The sequence below is a fragment of the Papaver somniferum genome, chromosome 11 (genome assembly GCF_003573695.1).
Source record: "Papaver somniferum cultivar HN1 chromosome 11, ASM357369v1, whole genome shotgun sequence".
NCBI classification, from domain to species: domain Eukaryota; kingdom Viridiplantae; phylum Streptophyta; class Magnoliopsida; order Ranunculales; family Papaveraceae; genus Papaver; species Papaver somniferum.
In genome coordinates, this window is record NC_039368.1 from 92,654,486 (window position 1) to 92,680,648 (window position 26,163).

A 26,163-nucleotide genomic window follows, 5' to 3' on the forward strand; every position below is an offset into this window, starting at 1 on the left:
TCTCCAGGTCAAAAAGTTCTTTTGTATGATACCCGCTTACATCTTTTCCCTGGGAAGTTGCGTTCTCGGTGGACGGGTCCTTTTATTGTTCGCACTGTTTTTCCTCATGGAGTTGTGGAAATTGAGTCACCGGATGGTAGTAGTTCTTCTAAGGTTAACGGCCAGAGATTGAAACCCTTTTTGGAGCCCTTGCCTACAGGTGATGTTGTGGAGGTCCCTCTGGAGGACCCTGTTTACCCTTGATTGACCATCGAGGCGGTTTGTATGTTGTTTATTACTTTCTTCCTTAGTCTCTGTAGAAGGATTGTTACGCTTTACCCAGGTACTATCTTTCCAACTTCACTCTCTACCTTTGCCTCGTGTTATTATTCTTTTGGTATTGATTTTTCATTAGAAACATTGAGGACAATGTTAGATTTAAGTTTGGGGGTGGGGAAGAAACTTTTTGTTAGTTTTAAGTTGTAATAAATAAACTCCAGAGCCTAGAAATTTATCGTCATTAAGGAGGGCACTATCCAATCTAAGTGGATGGAAGCATTTTGGTTTTAGGAGCTGAGGAACCAATCTGACTAGATGGAAACATCTATAGAGTCTATTCATAAAAGCACAGAGCTCAGGTGTTAGAAAGAAAAAAAAAACATGGTAGTTTCGCCATATCCTCGTGATGGAAACATCGAAAGAATCCTGATCACTTCTTTTTGTTTTATTTTTACCATTACTATGGTGAAATAGAGTGACTGAGATTCAAAAAAAAAAATTGAAAAATTGAGGCCAGACCACCAGACCAACCGGAATAAATACAATAAAGTCGACCACTGGTACCCTTGTATATGCCAGCTGAGTTGACCTAGAGTTAGGATTACCGACCACTGGTTCCCTTGTATATGCCAGTATGTTGATATTAGTCAAGACCAATATCTCAATCCATTAGGATAGGTTCACCTTAGTCAACATCATCCATGTACATCCACCTTCTTAATCTATCCATGTGATTGGTTGACTCCGGATTATGATGTCCAGAAACTATCTGAGTAGAGCTCTGTCACTTTATATGAATTTTAGTATGCTTGAGTGCAAACTCGTGTACAGCAATTGGAATTTTGCATCAGGGTACTTCCTCCAATAATCAATAAGTATGCCAACCAAGGAGGTTCTTTAGTACTTTCCGAGGTTCTGCATAGATAGCTAGGATCTGGAGTATTAAGGTTTTGTGGGTATATCTCTTGTAAGCCCTCCCGAGACTATAACTCGGCCACTAGGGCCATCTAGGGGTTTAAAGGCTTATTGCATACGCTAAATGCAATCGACGATGCCTGCGAAAGTGAGTTAGGATTTTATTTTGTAGTTTTGATTTGCTCGGGACTAGCAAATAATAAGTTTGGGGGTATTTGATAGACGCATTTATGTGTCTAATATAGCTCATTTGTATATATTGTTAGTGCTCGATATCGTACTTATTTGGTTATTTTATTTATTTGTAGGTGTTTTTGGAAGAATAAGGCTTTGTGGCGAAATTGGCTAAAAATGCGGCATTTGGACCTCCGTTGATAACTACCAGAAGCACCCCAGAAGTATGTTGGAGACACCCCAGAAATACCCCGGAGGAACCCCGAAAAAGTGCGGAAAACATTCCAGAAGAATTGCTAAAGGCATCCTTAAGTTGGATAAGGGGTACCCACTTGATAAGGGGTGACCACTTGCTGTTCGCACCCCATCAGAGGATACGGGGACACCCTTCTTATTCACGTTCAAAACAGAAAAATGGCGGGAAATTTGGAGTTCACAGCAGTAAATTAGAGTTTGTATTTTTGACGTGATTTTATGAGATTCAACACTGGATTTCGATTGGGCTGGACTCTAATAGACTTAACTGGGCTTCTATGGGAAATTTCCTCGATCCAATTGGGCTGGAATAGCCGGGAGAAGAGATCAAAGTCCAAACAGGATACCGCTTCTCTGTTTAGGGTTTGGGATTGGTCAGAGAGATTTATGGGATATTCTTGCGTGGATATATACCAATTCAGTCCATTCCAAGTCAGAGAATAGTTTGGATACGAGAGAATAGCCAAAAGAACCACGTGAATCAACAGGAAAGTGATTTTTCTCCAAACTGCCCGAGAAGAATAATGAGATTATTCTCGGATTTGATCGAGTTTCTAGGGAGTTGGTTAGCTATAAATAGTTGTGTTTTCATCATAAAAGGGTTAGAAAACCTGAGGAGAGAGCTTAGAGTCCAGGAGAGCCGAGGAGAAGCGATTACAGAGAGTTACAGTGCTGCTGCTGCTGCTGCTGTTCGAGGAGGAAGAAGAAGAGGAAGAACGGACCTGCTAAGGAAGTCGTTCTTCAACAGTCTTAAAACCAGAAACGAGTGTCGTTGTTTTACAGCAACAGAAAAGTATCGTTTAATTTTCATCTCTTTCCCTTTTGTAACAGTGACACTGTAACACTATTACAGCGTTACAAACTTCAATTCTACATTATTTACATCAATAAAAACACCTATTAATCCATGGATACATCTTGTGAGTGTGTTTTTGGTATGAGGAGCTAAACCCATTAGCCAAGACGACGGAGGAATCCATTGTTCCACATTAATTGGTATAATTCTAATTTTACTATTTATTTGCAATATTATTATTTGATTATTTGCATGGAATTGAATTTGAAATATTAGTTTTTATTGAATAGTTGTGAATTAATTTGATGAAGCATGCTGGGTTTTAATAACTTTTGATGTTTTATACTTTTTGATTACAATTATTACTTCAAAAACATATTTGAGGCAAATATTAGAATTGATTTTAAAGATAGAATTGCATAAAAACTATTTAGAGTTTACTATTTATTTGGTCAATGGTGGAATCCTAGTCTTGGTAATTTTCTCTAAAATTGAATTATTCTATTTATTTTGCTTTTTAAATTAAATCTAAAAAAAATTGTTTTCTTCACAAGTCTAAAAAGACCCAGTTTTACCACTATTACTACAATCACTATTTGAAATCCACCATGGACTATTTGAAAGCTATTCCCATTCCTGGCCTTAACCAATCACTTGGGCCGCGGCATTTATTTGCTATTTCTCAGTATCGGCTAGGCATTCCATTATTTCCTGAAGATAACAGTTGTTCATGTTGTGTACATGCTATCGACGTCTTCGGAGACCAAACAATCCATTGTGCAAGCGAAGTTGGTATTAAATTCAGGCACAACGTGGTACAATATGTCGTTATGGACACTTGCTATAGGTCTGGCGTTGCAGCTGGGAAAGAAGTCCCTTTGGTTTTTTATCTGACAATGATAAACGCTATCAGTCCTGCCGACATCCTCATATATAATTGGGTCAATGGACAAGTTACTTGCTTCGACGTCACCGGAGTTTCACCATTTTCAGGCGGAGGTATTCGTAACTTCACACCTGGTCATGCCATTTCTGCGGCAGTTGTTCGTAAGAGCAACAAGTTGTTAGAGCATAGCTCGGTTGAACCCACCAAGTGTTGGTATGTCAAGTTTGGTTGTCATATTTTAGTGAATCAAAACTCATTTTAAGAGTCGCTTGATTATGTATTAGAGTCAACTTCGTATAGGTTATCTTGAAAGTATTAGGATATGAGACATTCAAGTATTGCGAAGACTTGAAGAAGTGAAGAAGTAAGAAGCTACAACGACAACATCATCCTTCCACTTGAGGTTAGTGATATTTGACTTAAACTGTTTCATTTCCTAACGTATCTTTCAAGTCGTGCATATTGAAAACGAAATTGAGAAGCATGAACACTCTAGATAGACATAGTATTAAGGAATACAATATGAAGCTTATTGCTTAACCATTAAACTTTGTAGATAATACATCGACATAATCGTTTAAATGCTATCATAATTATGTATGGGTATGAGGTGAGGATTTCATCCTAGGAAACAATGTTTTTACATGTGTTTTAAGGAAGTAATTTCATAAACTTGTTTATGAATCGAAAAGGAAATCGCCAGATGTTATTGGGATTGTTATTCATTGCATATCTTGTGAACATCCAATATGTGTGATTTAGTATAACCACTCACGACTTGTTTGTATTAGTGAAACCGATCTTAAGTAATCACCTGAGATGGTATGATCGAGTTTGTGATTTGTTGAACTGAATCTGGGTAAAGGGGAACCGATCCTATGAAGATGTGCAACACATCACAAAGGAAAATCGATCCTTATATGAGGTGCAGCAAGTTTTTAGCAGAAAGGGGATACGATCCTATGGACATGTGCAACACGTTTTTAGGCAAAGAGGAACCGATCCTATGGACATGGGGAACACATATAAGTTAGATACCATATATATGTGGGGAACCGATCATAGTACCTAGTCAACCGAATTTTGGAAAGCTAATGTGACTATGCACAGTACTCACATGGAGGTAGAACCAAAACTTGTTTTGGTAGAACCGTTAAACCCATGATTTGTGATTGAGTGTTTCTTGATCAATCACATAGTTCTTGAAAGTCAGATGAACCAATTATAAACTTTTTTGGAAGTGTGGAAAATCGGTTTCAAGGTTGTAAGTATGAAAGAGGACTTACAAAGTAAGGATGTCGACATACTTTGAACACGTACAGTAATGTTTATCTTTTATTGTTCAAAGTTATTCCTTAATAGCTACAGGAAGAAAATCCCAGGATCGAAATATAAATAAGTTAAGAATCTTTTAATTAAGGTTGTTAATCTTATTTTAGGAAAATGAGAATTAGTAATGTGCATTTACTAGTTGAGATTTTCCAAAGAGATTTTCGGTCATTATTTTGGACAGAGCATTTCCAGGAATTATGGAAATCGAATTTGGAATATATTGAATATCTTTGAGAATATTTTCGGTTTTGGAAATTCCTTGGTGTCCAAACTTCCTTGTCTATAAATACTTGAAGTTTGCATTTCTAGCAAACTAATCCTTCGTGACAGCAAACTTCTTCGTTTATATTGTTACTGGTGTAGCCGCCTATTCGGAAAGGAGAGTAACCTAATTAGGCGAAATATCTTACGGTCGCTCAGTTTAAAGTCTTCTTTGGGATTGAGAAGCTCTACGAGTACCATTGGTGGGAAACTAGATAATTGCGGTTTATCTTGTGTTTTCGATTGATTTGATTGACTAACGATGGTTGAACTTTGATTGCACCTAGTTTGTTTATGCTTGAAAATATTCTCTTCTGGTATAAGATTCACCCAAACTAGATCGAAGTTTCGACAGGGATCTTTAGATGACGATCTTGTGATAATCCATTGTTAACAGACTCTGTTTTGTGCATGATTGATCACAAGAGATTCAAGTTGTTGTGTTCAGGTGTTTATCGAAGATCTAAGAAGATTTGAAGACAACGAAGATATTGAAGATTTCTGATTTGGGGTTCATAATATTTGATGTGCACAATACTTGTTTCGGTGTAATAGGATCTAACTATAATCGGTTTATTCTTGTGGTAGATTGGATTGATTAGTTGTGTAGATCGGCATCAATATAATTCATGATGATTAAGAGTATTGATTGCAAAATCTTCACAATTACTTCGGTGATTGAACATAAGATAGATCTAAGAACCTGACAAAGGAGTTTATGTTAAGATAAAAAAAAAAAAGCCTTTGTCCGACTCATATCACTTGGTTGAAGAGAGTTGATACCAAACAGATTTGTTGTTCCTTTACTGTTTGGAATACGAACCAAAGGAATTGTTCCAAGTACGTGACTTATTCATAACTTGGAGGCGTGGGAATACAGACGGAACTAGGTGAACTATAGGTTTAGTTACTTGGTCTCAACTATACGAAGTTGGTTTAATTTTTTGTAGCGGCTTAATCCCGAGAGTATTCAATTCTGGACAAGGTCCCGGAGTTTTTCTGTATTTGCGGTTTCCTCGTTAACAAAATCTTGTTTTGTCATTTACTTTATATTTCAGCATTATAATTGTTTTATTATAATTAAAGTAAATTACACAAACGTTAATTCTTATTTACTTGATAAGCAATCCTATTGTGTTTGGTTAAGTCCGAACATTTTTATCAAGTAAACATACTTCGTTGTTGTATTATCTCGATCTCGTATCCATAGACGATCACATAAAGTGTGAACCGATTAGTTGTATTGTCTCGACTCAGTCCATAGACAATCACTTTCGGAGAAAGGACTTATAGGTAGGAAAAGTTTTAGCTTGAGGTATATTTGGGTACCCTCGCCTTTTCAATTGGTATCAGAGAAGGCAAACACGAAAAGATCTAACAATCTGTGTTTGGTGCGATGCAACCTATAATAATGAACTCGAGTTCTCATGAATCGACTTCAATTAACGTACCGCCAATATTTGACGGAACAAACTATCTATGGTGGAAATCTGCTATGAAATCTTTTCTTCAATCACGAGATTTAATACATGGCTATTAATCGTCGATGGTTATAATTACCCAATGGTAGAAAATTCGAAAACTGAGTTTAAACTCTTAGTGAAGTTTTCAAATGAAGAAAAGGCACTTGCAAAGCAGAATTCAGATGGTTTGAATGTTATAATACATGTTGTAAGACGTGATCTACAACATCATGTATCAACATGTCAAACTTCGAAAGAAGCTTGGGATAACCTTCAGATCGTTTTCGAAGGAAACACTTCAGAGAAAGAAGCTAGACTTCAAACTCTTACGTCCGGTTGGGAAAATCTTCGAATGGATGACAACGACACCTTTGAAGAGTTTCATCTTAAAATCCCTGAGATAATTATTGCCTCTTTCTCTCTTGGAAAGACTATCCCTGAAAAGGATATAGTATGCAAAATTCTCAGATCTTTTCCATCTAGATACTATTCTAAAAAACATGCAATCATTGAATCTAATGATATTTCGTCCCTATCTAGAAGTTTCCTAGTTGGAAAGCTGAAGATATTTGATCAAGAAAATTTGTCTAAACAAAAGGACAATCAGGCCTATAAATCCATAAAAGGGGTTTCGGCTCAATATTCGGAAGATTCCGAAGATCGGGAAGATCTAACTACTGAAGATGAAGCAGAACTAAATCATCATTTGTCTCTTATTACTCAGCGATTCAAGAAACTGTTGAGACATCGAAAAAAAGAGAATCATCTTTGTCAAAAGGAAAAACTATTCCTCCACATAAACATGAAGACACCTGGGATGATGATGATATTATTCCTCAATGCTACAAATGTAGAGGGTTCGGCCATATCTCTCCAGACTGTCCAACCAAGGACACACAGTGGAAAAGAAATGCTTACACTTCCACACTTGATTATTTTCCTAATGATAATGATCAAGTTGATGAGATAGATAACATTGCAACTATTGCAGAAGTCGATGACTTTGAAGTCCTTCCGACTATAGATACTGAAGAAGAGTTTACTCCATCGATTTTCAAAGAATTATTTCCATGTAAAGACAAAAGAACTCACATTCTTGAATCTGACATCATTGAAATAAAATCATCGCTTGATCAACTCAAACTGAGTCTTCTGAATGATAAAGAAAAATATAACAAGCGACCAAAGAATATCAAGGTTACTCAATGCTCCGGAAAGGTACAAGTATCTAAAATCATTAGGAAGTTAAAATCAGAAAACCATAAAATGAGAAATAGACTCAATCGCTTTGATAAATCTTCATCTGGTATGAATGTATCAAGAGACAAGGAGGTAAGACTACATAAGTCTGTGAAATCTAGATCCAGAAAACGCAACAATTCTGGTGTGTGCTTCTTGTGCATGCAAAAAGGGCATTTTCAAAGGCAATGTCCTGATACTAAGCAGAGAGAGAGACTGTATAAAACCAAAAATTTAAGATATAAATGTAGATCAAAGATCTCTTCAAAATGGGAGAATAAGTTCTTCGAACATCATGATCTTACATCAAGATTAAAAGTTTGAACCTAAAAGTTCAAACATAATGTCTCCTCAACCATGTAAGAATGTTGAAATCTTCAAGGGAAGAAATTCAACAACCAAAAGGTGACCATCTAACTGGTTATCATGGATCCTTACTTGTTACCCTTAAAAGTATACAGTAAGGATATAGATGTAAATATTTTTGGATAAAAATATTTCTAAAAATTGATTTGCGGTTAAGAATTTAAATGAAATAATATTCTCAAATATTTTGAGAAAAAGTTTTAGAACTTATAAGAGGGAAGACCTCTTACTTCATTTTCATAGAGATTTGACAGTATGTCTACCTCTAGTTACAGCTCTCGCAAAACCGAAAAAGTTTGGACTATATTGTTTCCCAACAAGAAACTTTGTCTCGAGTCTTCTGATGGGGATTCTGATTCATCTCCAAAACTTCAACAGGATGTTCCTAATGAAGAGATCTCTTCTCTAAATGATAATCTCCTCAAGAATCCTTCACTAAAATTAGATATAGTTTTATGTGAAGTGAGGAACATGGAAAAGGATTCGCAAAAGGAAGTTAAGGAAGTCAATGAAAATGTTGTTAGTCTTGAATCATGAATATTGATTATAGAAGATGATTAGAATCTGGTGAAATCTTCTGATCCGGTTTCAACCTTGAAGGATGATCTAAAAGGTTGAATTTTGAAAAGGGAAAATAAACATCAATTTTTGATTTATTTCAATGATGTGTTAGTCTATTATGAATAAAACTATTATGAATAAAATTATTTGATTTATAATTTTTCTTGTGATGGTTTTTGATTTACATAGCATGTGCTTGAATGCTTTATTATTGCTATGGATGTTTATGGGATGTTTGATTTCGGTTTTATTACCTTGATATTCGATCTCATAATTTTGTGAACCCTTATGGTTTGGATGACTTTTTTATTTAGCAGGATTAAGTTTTAGCCCATGTTGGTAGGATTTATCAAAGGATCATGAGGGGTTCTGGTAGAAACAATATGTGAAAAAGTCACAATATGTTGAATCGGTTTTGGTTTAGCATAAAAGCATATGTGTTTCGACGGTTTTCAACTTTTGCTTGCAATTCTTAAAACCGATTTTCAACCTTTCTCTGGTAAAGCTTGGTTGCTGTTATTCTTTTGTTTTGCATAAGGATGACAACATAATGATATTTCGATATCAATTCTCCCTGGAAGAAGATGCAAACATGTTGGAGAAGTGGATGCGAAATTTGAGGTAACAATGTTGTTAGTTAATTGTTTTCCTGTTTAAGAAAAGCCTGATTTTTATTTCATATATATTTTGCTTTTGCTTAACAAAATTTCAGTACAATTGATGTTTTATTCCATTATGTGTGTATGGATGTGTGTGTGATTCAATTGGTTCCGGTTAAGAAAAACTATTGTTATCTTGCTTTATTGTGTGGTATCAATTGTTTAGGCTTACAAAATTTCGGTGCAATTGCGGTATTTTAATGCTTATGTTGATTCAATTGGTTCCGGTTGAGGTGAATAATTTTGCAAGTTGATTTATTTGGTTTGTATGAATTATTTATGGCTTAACGAAAGAAAAGATTTATGGGATGAGTTGTTTAGTCCAATTCGATTCTGGATAAGAGAAGCTAAGTTTATCTTAATTAAACTTATCAAAGTGGAGGTTTCGGTTATTCAAGTCTAATCAAATGCCTTAACAAGAAATGCTAGTTAACTAACCTAGTACTTGTCTTGTTTAAAATTGAAAGGTCTAAGTTATATGGATAATTAGAACCTGATGAGAAAAATAGAGTTATCTTTATTTTGGTCTTATCAAATGAAGCGGTTGTATTTGTACAATCGGTTTAGCAAAGGGACTAAGTTGCTTAGTTGATTTTTGGTTTGCTAAACTAAATTGGGAAAATTGCTTCGGTAAATTATTTCCTTGATAACATCTCAAAACAAATTACTTTGTAGTTTCGGTTTTGATATTGGTTATCAAAAATGGTATGTGGAACCCTCGTGCTTAACGCTATAGGTTTGCAAGTCTATTTTGAGATTTGTAAGATTCTTTTCGTGTTATCCTTTATTTTTTCGTTTCTTTGTCATTTTGTGATAAAAAGGGGGAGAAATATATGGGGTAAACAAGTGATACTGGCATTGATTTTATATTGATTGGTATCGCTAAGGAAAAGAACATTGGTACTTGAACGTTTATCTAACGAAAGAGTGAAAGCACAGACTAAGGGGGAGTAACATGTCATATTAATTGGTATAACAAAGACGTGCGGATTGAATATCTACCTATCTTCCTTATGGGGAGTATTTGCTTTGTTATTATAATGTCAACAACGGCATTTTCAAGGATTGAATGTAAGCAGTTTACTGTGCTGTTGAATTCGGGAATCAAGCGTATGTGTAATGAATTCTTGTAATTTGTTTATCCATATGATGTAAGAGTTTTGTCACTAAAATTGACAAAGGATGAGATTGTTTATCCATATGATGTAAAGCGTTGGTATGCTCTAACAATCTCCCCATTTGTCAATTTTAGTGACAAAACTCTTACATCATATGGATAAACAAATTACAAGAATTCATTACACATACGCTTGATTCCCGAATTCAACAGCACAGTAAACTGCTTACATTCAATCCTTGAAAATGCCGCTGTTGACATTATAATAACAAAGCAAATACTCCCCATAAGGAAGATAGGTAGATATTCAATCCGCACGTCTTTGTTATACCAATTCATATGACATGTTACTCCCCCTTAGTCTGTGCTTTCACTCTTTCGTTAGATAAATGTTCAAGTACCAATGTTCTTTTCCTTAGCGATACCAATCAATATAAAATCAATGCCAGTATCACTTGTTTACTCCATTATATTTCTCCCCCTTTTTGTCACAAAATGACAAAGAAACGAAAAAATAAAGGACAACACGAAAAGAATCTTACAAATCTCAATAGACTTGCAACCTTTAGAGTTAAGCACGAGGGTTCATCATGTTCTGATAACCAATATCAAAACCGAAACTACAAGTAGTTTTATTTTGATATGTTACCAAGGAAACAATTGTCCGAAACAATTTTTCCACTTTATTTTAGCAAAACAAAAATCAACTAAGCATCTTAGTCCCTTTGCTAAACCGATTGTTCAAAACAACCGCTTAATTCGATAAGACCAAAATAAAGGTAACTCTATTTTTCTCATCAGGTTCTAATTATCCATAAACTTAGACCTTTCAATTTTAAACAAGACAAGTGCTAGGTTAGTAAAACTAGAATTTCTTGTTAAGGCATTCGATTAGACTTGAATAACCGAAACCTCACATCGATAAGTCTAACTAAGATCAGAATTAACTTAGTTTCTCTTATCTGGAATTGAATTGGACTAAACAACTCATCCCGTACACCTTTTATTTCGTTAAGCCATAAATAATTCATAGAAACCAACATAAATCAACTTGCATGATTATTCACCTCAACCGGAAGCAATTGAAACAACATAGACATTAAAAGCACCGCAATTGCACCGAAATTTTGTAAACCTAAACAATTGATACCACACAATAAAGCAAGATAGCAATATTTTTTCTTAACCGGAACCAATTGAATCACACACATCCACACACACATCATGGAATAAACATCAATTGAACCGAAATTTTGTTAATCAAAAGCAACAAATATATATAATATAAACTCAGGCTTTTCTTAAACAAGAAAAAAATTAACTAACAAGATTGTTACCTCAAATTTCGCATCCACTTCTCCAATATGTTTCATCTTCTTATAGGGAGAATTGATACCGAAATATCATCATGTTGTCATTCTTATGTCAAAACAAAAGAATAACAACAACCCTCAACCTTTACCAGAGAAAGGTTGAAAACCGGTTTTAACAATTGCAAGCAAAAGTTGAAAACCGTCGAAACACATATGCTTTTATGCTAAACCAAAACGATTCAACATATTGTGACTTGTTCACATATTGTTTCTACCAGAACCCCTCATGATTCTTTGATAAAGCCTACCAACATCGGCTAGAACTTAATCCTGCTATACCAAAAAGTCACCCAAACCATAAGGGTTCACAATATATGAGATCAAATATTAAGGTAGTAAAACTGAAATCAAACATCCCATAAACATACATAGCAATAAGATAAAAGCATTCAAGCACATGCTATGTAAACCGAAAACTATCACAAGAAAAATTACCAATCAAATAATTTTATTCATAATAGACCAATACAATCAATGAAAGAAATTAAAAAATTGATGTTTATTATTCTAGGTTAAGTATTACAGCACATAACTTAATCTCTAGTGGTGCCCTTGTTGTTCACTGCGGTCTCTTCATTGTTCAAACTCTTAAAGCATGTCTCAAGAGACTTGTCTGCACCCACTTCTTGTTTCTCAAGTCTTTCAACTTGAATCTTCATATTAGCAATATCAGCTTTTGTTTCCTCAATCTTATCTTTGAGCCAATCTTGATTTCGAACTGTTATAATGAGATTGGTTCTTAGTTCCTCAAAACCTTGGATATAGTCAATCATACTATCAGAACGGATCCACTTGGTTTTGGTTCGATCTTGTAGGTTGTAAGCCAACAGACATGACTCATCATGTGATACAACTGAATTATCAGAGTCATAATCAGACATGATATTTGATATGCCTTTCTTCTTCCTCTCTGTATTGATTCCTTGACAGTCCTTAACCTTTTGAGCCTCCTCCTTATTAGTCTTTGTGACACTGCGAGTTATTGGAGATATGCTTGCTTATATATATATATATATATATATATATATATATATATATATATATATATATATATAAAAGGATTGATCAGGATATCAGAGTACAGACAGGAGATAGTTTCCCTTTAAAAGGAGATAACTTTCGAACCAAAAGATATCAGGGGAAACCGAAAATATTGAACAATATATTTCGTTTCCTTTGTTCAAACTTCCCAAGTTGAAAGGTTTATTAGAATTCGAAAGTTCCAAATATAGCCAATTTTTGGAAGATCATGTTGAACATGAACATTTTTCTAACAACCATGGATTCACAGCTATCCATATAATATCACAGAATCTTTCTGATAAATAACTACACAAAAAAAATGTGCTCCTGTTTTATTGTGCCTTTCCCATCCTAGATTATGAGCACGAAAGGATGAGAATGCACAACTTATGATACAACTAAGTTGCATCGGAGTAAGATTTTTCCAGCTTACAGTGAATATCAGAAACATAGTTCATGTTTCTTTTAGGGAATTTCTGCCCAGAATATTTTCTCCCAAGACGATGATCTTTTCCAACTCTAGAGATATGATCATGTGGAGAAAATGTACTAATGTGAGAATTCTCAGAGATAGATAAATCTTTCTTAATTCATTCAATGAGATTTTCATAAGATTTTCTCATTCTAAGGACTTCCTTATTTTTCACATTAGTGTGATCATCTGAAACAACTATCGGAAATTCCTGATTGTTTCTTTTGGCAGAGATTCACACGTTCCCTTCCCTCTAAAGTCGTTCCTCATGAAAACTAGAATTGTTTCGATATGGGTGAGGATTAACCTTTTTTCAGAAGTGATTATCATCTATTTCCTCCTTTGAGTTGATCTTATCGGGATGTGGTATAATCTGTCTTTCTACCGAGGAATGATCTTTCAGTTTTTTAAGACAAGAAACTTCCTTCAAAAATTTTACCACCGTATGTTGAAGAAGTATAAGTTTCTTGTCAAGTGACTGAAAATTGTATTCCTTACAATCATCACGGAATTGGTTCAAAGTTTTCTTCGGACAAGATTTCGTTTGATCACCAGTAGATCTAGAAGCTGGTTTTTCATCCTCTTCTAACTTGATGTAGTTAGGAAAACTACCATCATTTTGATATGTTTCAGATGTGATTAAACCGGTTTTATCACAATCTGTAAAAGTCGAGCAAGGAATTTTAGTTTCCTCATCAGAAGAAATCACAACAGCATCATTAGTCAGAATCATTGGACGTGTCTCTTTATCTGTAAAAGATTTACCAAGAGCCTCTAGTTTGACAGTGAGATCCATTTTCTCTTTGGCTAGACAATTTAGTTGAATGTTTTTTTCTCTGATCTCCTGTTTAAGAAGATTTGACTATGTCTTTAAAATTAGTACTTTAGAAGACAGAGACTGTGGGCTTTAGGAGTTTTACCAACTCTTTATCAACATCTTCTCTTTCATGAGATATATACATAGATATTTTCGTAACTCCTGGATCATGAGTCAACGAAGTAGTAACATCTTCAACATTTTAGTATTCGTAATCTTGCATAATGTTAACTGAATCAGACATTAGATTCAATTCTTATAGGTTGGATCTCACCAAACACAGATTATTAGATCTTTTCGTGTTTGCCTACTCTGATACCAATTGAAAAGGCGAGGGTATCCAAATATACCTCAAGCTAAAACTTTTCCTACCTATAAGTCCTTTCTCCGAAAGTGATTATATATCTATGGACTGAGTCGAGACAATACAACTAATCGGTTCACACTTCGTGTAATCGTCTATGGATACGAGATTGAGACAATACAACAACGAAGTATGTTACTTGATAAAAAGGTCCGGACTTAACCAAACACAATAGGATTCACTTATCAAGCAAATAGGAATTAAGTTTGTGTAATTACTTTAATTATAATAAAACAATTATAATGCGGAAATATAAAGTAAATGACACAACAATATTTTGTTAACGAGGAAACCGCAAATGCATAAAAACCCCGAGACCTTGTCCAGAATTGAATACTCTCAGGATTAAGCCGCTACACAAAATTACACCTAATTTCGTATAGTTGAGACCAAGCAACTAAACCTATAGTTCACCTAGTTTCATATGTATTCCCACGCCTCCAACTTATAAATAAGTCACGTACTTGGAGCAATTTCTTTGGTTCATATTCCAAACAGTAAAGGAACAACAAATCTATTTGGTATCAACTCTCTTCAGCCAAGTGATATGAGTCGGACAAAGGCTCTTCCGTTTATCTTAACATAAACTCATTCGTCATGTCCTTAGATCTATCTTATGTTCAATTACTAAAGTAATCATTTAAGATTAAACCAACTATACTCTTAATCCAAAGAATTGTGTTGATGTCGATCTACCCAATTAATCAATCCAATCTACCACAAGGATAAACCGATTATTAATTGGATCCTCTTTTACCAAAACAAGTATTGTGCACACCAAAGATTATAAACCAAAGTCAGATCTTCAATATCTTTTTTTTCTTCAAATCTTCTTAAATCTTCAATAAAAACCTGCACACAATCACTTGAATCTCTTGTGATCAATCACGCACAGAATGGAGTCTGTTAACAATAAGATTGTCTTTAGAACTAACAACAGTCTAAAGATCCCTGTCGAAACTCTGAACTAGTTTGAGTGAATCTTATATCATAAGAGAAGATCCTCAAGCATAAACAAATTAGGTGCAATCAGATTTCAACCACCGTTAGTCAATCAAAAACAAAAGATAAACCGTAATTATATAGTTTCCCACCAACGGTACACGCTAGAGCTTCTCAATCCCAAAGAAGACTTTAAACTGAGCGGACGTAAGAGATTTCTCCTAATTAGGTTACTCTCCTCTCCGGATAGGCGGCTACACCAGTAACAACAACAAAAGAGGAAGTCTGTTGTTACGAAGGATTAGTTTGCTATAAAGGCAAACTTCAGGTATTTATAGACAAGGAAGTTTGGACACCAAGGAATTTCTAAAACCGAAAATATTCTCAAGATATTCATTAAATCACAAATTCGGTTTCCATAATTTCTGAAAATGCTCTGTCCAAAAATAAGGATCGAAATCTCTCGGAAAATCTAATTAGTAAATGCACATTACTAATTCTGGAATTTCCCTACAAAATGAAATTAATAACATTAATTAAAAGATTCTTAACTTACTTATGTTTCGATCCTGGGATTCTCTTCCCTTAGCTGTTAAGAATATCTTTGAACAATTAATGATAAACATTCACAGCACGTGTTCAAAGTATGTCGACATCCTATCTTTGTAAGTTCTCTTTCACACTTACAACCTTGAAACCGATTTTCCACACTTCCAAACAAGTTTAGAATTGGTTCATCTGACTTTCAAGAATCATGCGATTTATCAAATAAACATTCAGTCACAATCATGGGTTTAACGGTTCTACCAAAACAAGTTTCGGTTCTACCTCCAAGTGAGAATTGTGCATAGTCACACTAGCTTTCCAAAATTCGATTGACTAGGTACTAGGATCGGTTCCCCACATATATATGGTATCTAACTTATATGTGTTGCACATGTCCATAGGATCGGTTCCCCTTTCTGCTATAAACCTTGTTGCACCTCATACAAGGATCGGTTCCCCTTTATGATGTACTGCACCTCATACAAGGATCGGTTCCCCTTTCCCAAATTTGGTCAGACAAAACACAAACCCTATCATACCATCTCAGGTGATTACTTAAGATCGGTTTCACTAATAAAAGTCATACCAATACATAAGTCAGGCCTTTGTGAATAGTTCTACCAAGAACACAATCAAGTTGTGAGCGGTTATACTCAATCACACATATTGGTTGTTCATAAGATATGCAATGAATAACAAAACCAATAACAGCTGGCAATTTCCTTTTCGGTTCACAAACAAGTTTATGAACTTACTTCCTTGGAACACATGTAAAATATTGTTCCCTAGGATGAAATCCTCACCTCATACACATACATAATCACAATAGCATTCAAATGATTATGGCGATGTCTTATCTACAAAGTTTAATGGTTAATCAAAAAACCTCGTATTGTATTCCTTAATACTATGTCTATATAGAGTTTAAATATGCTTCGCAGTTATGTTTTCAATATGTACGACTTGAAATATACGTTAGGGAATGAAACAGTTCAAGTCAAATATCACTAACCTCAAGTGGAAGGGTGATTGTTGTCGTTATAGCTCCTTGCTTCTTCACATCTTCAAGACTTCACAATACTTGTAATGTCTCATATCCCAATACTTTCATGCTAACCTATACTAAGTTGAATCTAGTACATAATCAAGCGACTCTTAACATGAGTTTTAATTCACTAAAATATGACAACCAAACTTGACATACCAGCGCTTGATGGGTTCAACCGAGCCATGCTCTAACATATGGGATTGAATGAATGCAGGTTATTATGCTGTTGAATTCGGGAATCAAGCGTATGTATAATGAATTCTTGTAATTTGTTTATCCATATGATTGTAAGAGTTTTGTCACTAAAATTGACAAAGGGGGAGATTATTAGATCATAGCTCGGTTGAACCCACCAAGCGTTGGTATGTCAAGTTTGGTTGTCATATTTTAGTGAATCAAAACTCATTTTAAGAGTCGCTTGATTATGTACTAGATTCAACTTCGTATAGGTTAGCTTGAAAGTATTAGGATATGAGACATTACAAGTATTGCGAAGACATGAAGAAGTGAAGAAGTAAGAAGCTACAACGACAACATCATCCTTCAACTTGAGGTTAGTGATATTTGACTTGAATTGTTTCATTCCCTAACGTATCTTTGAAGTCGTGCATGTTGAAAACGAAACTTCGAAGCATGAACACTCCAAATATAAATAGTCTTAAGGAATACAATATGAAGTTTAATGCTTAACCATTAAACTTTGTAGATAAGAAATCGACATAATCGTTTAAATGCTATCGTGATTATGTATGGGTATGAGGTGAGGATTTCATCCTAGGAAACAATGTTTTTATATGTGTTTTAAGGAAGTAAGTTCATAAACTTGTTTATGAATCGAAAAGGAAATCGCCAGGCGTTATTGGGATTGTTATTCATTTCATAACTTGTGAACATCCAATATGTGTGATTTAGTATAACCGCTCACTACTTGTTTGTGTTCTTGGTAAAACTATTCACAAAGGCCTGACTTATGTATTGATATGACTTTTATTAGTGAAACCGATCTTAAGTAATCACCTGAGATGGTATGATCGAGTTTGTTATTTGTTGAACTGAATCTGGGTAAAGGGGAACCGATCCTATGAAGAGGTGCAACACATCACAAAGAGGAATCGATCCTTGTATGAGGTGCAACAAGTTTTTAGCAGAAAGGGGAACCGATCCTATGGACATGTGCAACACATATAAGTTAGATACCATATATATGTGGGGAACCGATCCTAGTACCTAGGCAACCGAATTTTGGAAAGCTAGTGTGACTATGAGCAGTACTCACATGGAGGTAGAACCGAAACTTGTTTTCGTTGAACCGTTAAATCCATGATTTGTGATTGAGTGTTTCTTGATCAATCACATAGTTCTTGAAAGTCAGATGAACCATTTCTAAACTTGTTTGGAAGTGTGGAAAATCGGTTTCAAGGTTGTAAGTATGAAAGAGGACTTACAAAGTAAGGATGTCGACATACTTTGAACACGTACAGTAATGTTTATCTTTTATTGTTCAAAGTTATTCCTTAATATCTACAGGAAGAAAATCCCAGGATCGATTTATAAATAAGTTAAGAATATTTTAATTAAGGTTATTAATTTTATTTTAGGAAAATGAGAATTAGTAATGTGCATTTACTAGTAGAGATTTTCGGTCATTATTTTGGACAAAGCATTTCCAGGAATTATGGAAACCCAATTTGGAATATACTGAATATCTTTGAGAATATTTTCGGTTTTGGAAATTCCTTGGTGTCCAAACTTCCTTGTCTATAAATACTTGAAGTTTGCATTTCTAGCAAACTAATCCTTCGTGACAGCAAACTTCCTCGGTTGTGTTGTTACTGGTGTAGCCGCCTATTCGGAGAGGAGAGTAACCTAACTAGGCGAAATCTCTTACGACCGCGCAGTTTAAATTCTTCTTTGGCATTGAGAAGCTCTATGAGTACCGTTGCTGGGAAACTAGATAATTGCGGTTTATCTTGTGTTTTCAATTGATTCTATTGACTAACGGTGGTTGAACTTTGATTGCACCTAATTTGTTTATGCTTGAGAATATTCTCTTCTGTTATAATATTCACTCGAACTAGATCGAAGTTTCGACAGGGATCTTTAGACTGTTGTTAGTGCTAAAGACGATCTTGTGATAATCCATTGTTAACAGACTCCGTTCTGTGCATGATTGATCACAAGAGATTTTAGTTGTTGTGTGCAGGTGTTTATTGAAGATCTAAGAATATTTGAAGACAAAGAAGATATTGAAGATTTATGATTTGGGGTCCATAATCTTTGGTATGCACAATACTTGTTTCGGTATAAGAGGATCCAACTGTAATCGGTTATCCTTGTGGTAGATTGGATTGATTAGTTGTGTAGATCGGAATCAATACAATTCTTGGTGATTAAAAGTATTGATTGCAGAATCTTAACAATTACTTCGGTGATTGAACATAAGATAGATCTAAGAACCTGACGAAGGAGTTTATGTTAAGATAAACAGAATAGCCTTTGTCCGACTCATATCAATTGGTTGAAGAGAGTTGATACCAAACAAATTTGTTGTTTCTTTACTGTTTGGAATACGAACCAAAGGAATTGTTCCAAGTACGTGACTTATTCATAAGTTGGAGGCGTGGGAATATAGACAGAACTAGGTGAACTATATGTTTATTTGCTTACTCTCAACTATACGAAGTTGGTTTAATTTTATGTAGCGGCTTAATCCCGAGAGTATTCAATTCTGTACAAGGTCCCGGGGTTTTTCTGTATTTGTGATTTCCTCGTTAACAAAATCTTGTTATGTCACTTACTTTATATTTCCGCATTATAATTGTTTTATTATAATTAAAGTAAATTACACAAACGTTAATTCTTATTTACTTGATAAGCAATCCTATTGTGTTTGGTTAAGTCCGAACCTTTTTATCAAGTAAACATACTTCGTTGTTGTATTGTCTCGATCTCGTATCATAGATTATCACGCGAAGTGTGAACCGATTAGTTGTATTGTCTCGACTCAGTCCATAGACAATCACTTTCGGAGAAATGACTTATAGGTAGGAAAAGTTTTAGCTTGAGCTATATTTGGGTACCCTCGCCTTTTCACTCATGATGCTCGCTGGTAGGCTAGCACGACAACCTGTTCAATTTATGTAGTAGTACTTGTTGGAGCTCAGCTTGTTGGGTTTCCAACTAGTTTCTTGTAATAGTCTTTATTAAGGGAATTTTATAAATAATAATTTTATAATAATAAGAAGAGGAAAGAGCACTCAAACTTACAAGCCCATAGGAGGAAGATCATTTATGGTCGTTACACTGCTGCTATCCGAGTTCTCTCGTTCAACGGCATTGTTCCTGCCACTCTAGAGACACTACACGACCTTCAGCAGAAGCATTCCCATGTTCCACCTCCAACCGTACCTGCTACAGATATTTCTACCCCTGCACTTTCAGTATCAACGCAGTTTTATCTGCCTTGAAAATTTTTCCAAGGGCACGTCTTGTGGAAGAGATGGCCTTAGAGCCCACCACCTGCTGGACGCCCTAAGTGGTGTTGCTACGGCTGTTTCTGAGAAGTTGTTGCAATCTATTACAGGTGTGGTCAACTTGTGGTTGGATAGAGTTTGTACTCCTGTTCTTGGTGAGTATGTGGCCAATGCTCCGTTAACTCCATTACTCAAGCCAGATGGTGGATTGCGTCCAATCGCTGTCGGAACTATATGGAGGAGGCCGTGCTCCAAACTCGCTGCTGCTTCAGCCTACAAACATTTAACCTCGTATTTGGGTACACACCAGTTTGGAGTAGGCATCCCGTGAGGGGGGGAGGTACATTACATGTTGCTAACATTTACTAGAGCTTAAAGGAGATTGTACCACTCACACAATATTGTTGATAGACTTCTCAAATTCCTTCAACCTCATCGACGGATCCATAATGATTAAGGAAGTCCGAACCCACTTCCCTAGTATATCAAAATGGGTGGAGTTTTGCTATTCTCATCCTGCTAGACTATTTATAATGAGTCTGTTCTCACTTCTTCCCAAGGTGTCCAGCAGGGAGACCCTCTTGGTCCTCTTTTGTTTGCTCTAACCTTGCACCCCCTTTCTACCAGGATTGCTGAGCAATGTTCTTTGGATTTCTATGCATGGTATCTCAACGATGGAATCTTGGCAGGTGATACATTGGAAGTGGTGAAGGCCTTACGGATCATTCAGGTTGAAGGACCAAAAACGGGTTTACACCTGAACATTACTAAGACCGAAATTTTTTGGCCCTCTCTCGACCCTAGAAGCTCTGCAGAAGGTGTATTTCCTACCAATATTGGCAAGGTATCAGGGGGTGTGAAGCTGTTAAGAGGTCCAGTCACTTTGAATCTTTAATATTGCAGTGACACGGTGTTAAGTAGAGTGGATAAAACGGTACAACTTATGCACAAGGTACAACAATTGAATGACCCACAGTGCGAGTTATTACTCTTGCGAAACTGCAGGGGAGTCTCTATGATCTATTTCACACTTCGCACTACCAGTCCCTTGGCTCTATAATCGGCAAGCCTCACACTTTGATATGCATTTACTTCATTACTTGCAACGAATTGTTGTTGGATATGGATCAGGTTTTGGATTAGTTCAGCAGCGTATGGCCACCTTGCCTATCAAAGATGGCGGTTTAGGGGTCTATACCATGGCTGATACTGGGACTTACTACTACTTAGCTTCAACTGCCCATACTCAGTACCTCCAAAATAGAATCCTGAAGCTCACATCTCCGTCAGAACCTTGTCACAGGGTTGAACACGCTTTGCAGCTTTTCACGCAAGCTTGTGGGTTAACTAGTTCTAACTTCAACATCGATGATTTTGCCCCCCATTACATGAAGTCTATGCCAGCTATCTATTTTGGTGTTGTAAAGGACAAATTACCCTCCAACTTCTCCTTGAATAACCGTGAAGCCATTTTATGGCAGTGAAACAGAAAGGATCACGCCATGGATTTTTTAAAGGCCATCCCCATCAATGGATTGAATCAATCAATTGGTCCGAGGCAATTTAGTGTTGTTCTCCATTATCGCCTAGGCATTCCCTTTTTCGAAGATGACAGTCTGTGTTCTATTTGTACTAGGCCTATGGACATATATGGCGACCATGCTTTACATTGTGTGATAGACACATTTTTGTGTCTAATTTTCCTCAATATTTTGTATTGTTGGTACTCGATTTCGTACTTATTATGGTGTTTTATGTGTTTGTAGGTATTTTTGGGAAATAAACATTTTTGTAAAATTCGGCTCGAAAAGTTGCTCGGGGCACCCCCCGGAAAAGTACTAAAGGCACCCTCATTTTGGATAAGGGCACCACGGGCACCCCAGCTGTTAAAGGCGCCCATATTCTGGATAGAGGGCAACCATCATCTTCCTCATTTGAATTTTGGTTTTGGCGGGAAATTGGGTTTTTTCACGCTTGCGATTTTGAAGGAGTTTTAGGGAGATTAAAGAGCTGATATTGATTGGGTATGTTCCTATGGGCTAGACAGGGATGATGGAGGTGTTAGATTCGATCCAGTGTGGCTGGATATTCCGCGAGAACAAAACAAGGAAGTTTATTCTCGGAAGAGGTTATCACGGGATTGCACAAGATTTAGACGTGTTTGGAGTGTGCTAAACTGGAGCAAAAACGTGTAGAAGACAAATAACAGTTTGTTGGATGGCTACAGACGCGTGAGAAGCTGTAAAAAAGGAAAAAAATCCCGTGACTGGCAGTGAAGAATATTATCGAGTATCATTTATTTTCATTCGTTGTTTTGTGTTTTATGGTAAAATTTGCTTGTCAGTGGTGTTGCTTGGTGGACAATAACATGTAACGTGTGGTGGATGGATACAGTTTTATATTAGCATTCTTCTGTAAGAATCAATTCTGAATGAATCCTGCTTCAGTTTCAGGCTCTGCCTCTCTTAGGAATTAAGATCCGTTGTTGTGCAAGTCATCTTGGCATAGGGACTTGCACCTCTTTCAAGAAAGCACGTGGCACCCAATAGTAATATAACACTGTCATGGGCATCCGCGATATAAGCAGCGCAGTGGTGACGAGTCTAAAATAATGCTTGGCCATGTTGAAGCACGTGGCATCTTTTAGTTGATCATGGATAAATACCAGCTGCTGAAGCTATTAGTGATGTTTTTTGAACGACAGCGGTTTCAATCAGGAATACCAAATCCAGTAACAGTATACAGTATCTTGTGGTAACATCAAAACAGACTTGGTATTCATTCAATTCAAAATAGAACAATGAAATCAGGCTGCCAAAAAGAAAGTATATTCGCGAGAGTCAACTCATATCAATCTAAAAATATTTGTATTTATTAACATTTCAGTGTAGCTGCAAGGCGAATAAACAAAGCCTCAAAAATTTCTCAGCAAAGCTCAAACTGGACTACTTTTTTTTTCACATTTACAAGCGGTGCAACAGAAACGGTGAAAAAAATGTGCCAATTTTGTTACATTCAATTTTTTTTCCTTTTTTTCTTCCTATCTGCAGAAACAAAGAGAGTTTATGAATTTAGTGTTGGATTTGGTTGGTCTAGTTCTAAGTACATGCTTTCTGCAATGCTCAAAAATGCTGTCGTAAATGAGATCAAACTGTACACCTGCTCTCTCCCGATTCACAATGAAAAAAGTATGAGATCAACTTCTACAATCTTGTGGTACCTGCATTTAATCAAACATCAAATAGTTATACTAAGTTGATCTTAATGATATCAACAACATGTCGCTTAAACCAAACAGCTGCGGAAAGCTCAAGAGAGACCCCCAAAAAAAAAAAAAAAAGAACAAAGAAGTGGCAAATCTTTCACAAAGAACCAACTGATTAAACACATTAGAGATTGTTGCGTTTGACAAGGAAGCGAAGTCGATAACTTTGTTATGATAATCTATATATACTAAGCAAAAGGCAGATAGGACGAAGCTGGTTGTGCCCATGGCTAGACTTAGTGTTTCTGGTATAACAGCTTACCAGATTCCGGGTTGCAAAGGCTGGCAATCAGAGTCGTTCTCAACAAATTTGTTGGGATGCTCGGTTGGGAGTCTGGGGTAAGTCATTGATATGGTGCTGACTGTTCCGTCGTTGTCCTGCCAATCTTCATCCCTGCACAAATTTAATAAAAAATGTGGCCAAATTGCAATATGGAGAGTCGCAACATTTGATTTGGTCTCCTTGCAAGCACTACAAAGCCACTGTCTTGGATTCCGAATCCTGCTTTTAAGAGCGGATATATCCCAAAAGTATGTGTTGAGAGTCTAATCAGTGATTGCATAATTGTAACATACCCGTATCCTTTATACGGAAGCGAGCCTCTGGCGGGTGTGTCCACTGGCTCATTTGCAAGGCTCTGATGAACAGTCTAGGATGAATCCCTAGTATGCTAGAAGGCAACGTAATACCCATTAGGTTTCTTCTCTTCTTAGTAGCATAGCTGAAATAATATGTATTGGGGAATGTACGTAGATGAGAATTGAGCCTCATTGATCCTTGAATAGTAAGGTCTGGCAGGATCCAATCTCCTGATGCAAACAGACCTGTATTTCCCAATAAAAAATCAACTAAACCCGTAAGACCTGACTTCTTCCATGACATATTTAAATGATCAAACCCAAAATTGTAGCAAGCTTATAGCCATGGTATATCAAGCCAATCGTAAATTATACTACCCAATCTACACAGTTGTAATAAACATATAGGCTTCATCGATCTCCCATCATCCGGTCTGTCACAAAACAAAACCGTTAATCTACATCCATTACAAATAAGATCCACAAGACGGATCATTATAATAAATTCAAAACAACACTCACTGCATTCCATCCAAGTAAGTTCTTGTTGTTCCATTGAACGCTCCAGACAAAGGCGATGTGCTCAACACCGAGTTCTCGGACGTATTCTCAACCACCTGAAAGCCTAATAACACAATTAACCACACCTTAAATTTAAATTCCTGAAACCATCACCATACTCAAAATCAAATAGTCATGAATCACAAAAAATTGCTAACCTTATCAGCTAGCATTTGCTGCAATGCACGGTTTTATCCGCCAACGCTTTGTTCCCGGCCCAGGCGCCTACTTCCTTGACGGTCCATATCCGAAGCCAAACGCCCACTTGCACACCGGCCGAATGCGCAACAAAATGAATTGAATGATCCTCATCACATTCTGGGTAATTTCCTGAAATCCAAACACACCCACAATTAAAACTTTGAATACTAATTTATTTTTTGCTCATTCAAATCAAACCAAAAGTAAATTAGATTGACTGTTGAATAGAAGACTGATACATAAACTCCAACTGAACACCATCTTCCTACAACAATGCAAGCTCCCCTGCTTTTCCTCTGTACTGAATCAACTTACAGACCAGTTAAGCTATACTTAGTGACCAAATCCGAGATTTCTTCAAAGAAAAACTACCTAAACGCCAAACTCAAACCAAAAGATTTAAAAAATAAAAAATGTACCTTGATAATTCTTCAGAAAAGTGACCAAGCTGCAATCACAAACGTTTCATTCCTGCAGCACATAGTGAGAGACGAGCACCACTCTTTGCAGCAAGCTCAACTACTTGAAGGAGTTGTTTAGAAACAATCACAACGGGAACTGGCTATACATGTGTGGAAGAGACAATTTAACAAACAGTTAATCTACCATTAACAAGTAAAAAGAAGCAACAAGTGAACAACAATTCTGACTTCGTAGAGAAGATTCAAAAAATTAGGGTTGAACATACCTTAAAAAATGGAATCGTGGTAGAAATGGATATTGTTATATGAAAATAACGTCATCAAATTTGATAGAATCTGAAGCAAATTGGATCTTTTGAGACTGTTACGAGTGAAGTGAACTGTGGAATTTTGGTTTTGAATGAATTTGGTAAAAATATTATGAATACGGTAAAAAAAATTGATCATCATGAACTGGTGATTTGTTTTTCTGGTTATATTTGATTGAAATTGATGATCAATTTGTTATGTTCGCCTGGGGTTGTATATTTTTGAAATACAACCAACTTAATCCAAGTTTTAAGAACATCAACAAGAGAAATAGATGAATCAGATATCTTACCTAAATGATTTTTTGATGAAGATAAGTGATTTGGAAAATTGTGTCTGATCTTGCCAAGATAAAGAACTAAACTTGAAAACCATAATGGAGTCGAGTTGGAGAAGATCACTGATTTAAGGTGGTGGTGATTTGTTTGAAGGATGCTGGATGATTTGAGGGGGTGCTGCTACTGCACTGTCATGTATAACGAGAAG

The 26,163-nt window shown here is 36.0% G+C and overlaps 1 pseudogene; it reads right to left on the bottom strand.

The window, feature by feature from the left end:
• Positions 1-23,190: 23,190 nt before the first annotated feature.
• Positions 23,191-26,163, bottom strand: LOC113321330 (annotated as a pseudogene).